General features: G+C 40.4%; 1 non-coding gene across 1 annotated transcript; it reads left to right on the forward strand.

Moving 5' to 3' along the window:
• The first annotated feature begins 243 nt into the window (after nucleotides 1-243).
• Nucleotides 244-326, forward strand: TRNAL-CAG (transfer RNA leucine (anticodon CAG)). The gene has a single exon. It is a non-coding gene; the product is annotated as a tRNA-Leu (tRNA).
• Nucleotides 327-728: the final 402 nt, after the last annotated feature.

Genomic DNA, 728 nt, shown 5'->3' on the forward strand with positions numbered 1-728 from the left:
AATGAGTGACAGCTGTGCCTCATCCAGGTTTTCCACCTGGCCTGACAATTTTAGAGGAATTATTTTTCACCTACCAGCTCTTGGCAGCTCCAGCAAAATGTATACAAATGTCTTGTATTTTTCTTAGAAAGGCAGCACCAGTGTCATTTTTGGGGGCAATTATATTTTCAAATACTATCACAACACAGGCTCATGCCCCTGTGAACACACTCAATAGAGCACAATGTGCTATGGTGCATGTATGTCAGGATGGCCGAGTGGTCTAAGGCGCTGCGTTCAGGTCGCAGTCTCCTCTGGAGGCGTGGGTTCGAATCCCACTTCTGACATTTTTTTGTGTTAAAATATCTTTCTTGTTTTAGTAAAACAAATTTTGCACTTACATATACTGGAAAAGTAAAACTACTAGAGAACTTTTAATCACGATTGACAAAACTATACAATCTTTTGAATAAAAGTTGCTTTTCACGATTTTATGCGATATATTAAAAGCAAGTGCAGTACGTCATTTGACTCCACCCAAAGAATATTTCACGCGAGATTTAGAATGCCTTCCTTTAACTTTCACTTGTAGTTGTTTTTCTTTGCGTTACATATTTGGCGCCATTCGTACTCTTCCTTCATAGTCATTCCACTGACCGTCCACAAGATGGCGGTCGATCTTTAAAATACTTCACCGAAGGTCACTCTCACTGCATAGTCTGGAGTCAGTGGCAGCAGCTGATGTGTTT

The sequence above is a fragment of the Lissotriton helveticus genome, chromosome 1_2 (assembly GCF_964261635.1).
Source record: "Lissotriton helveticus chromosome 1_2, aLisHel1.1, whole genome shotgun sequence".
Taxonomy (NCBI): Eukaryota; Metazoa; Chordata; class Amphibia; order Caudata; family Salamandridae; genus Lissotriton; species Lissotriton helveticus.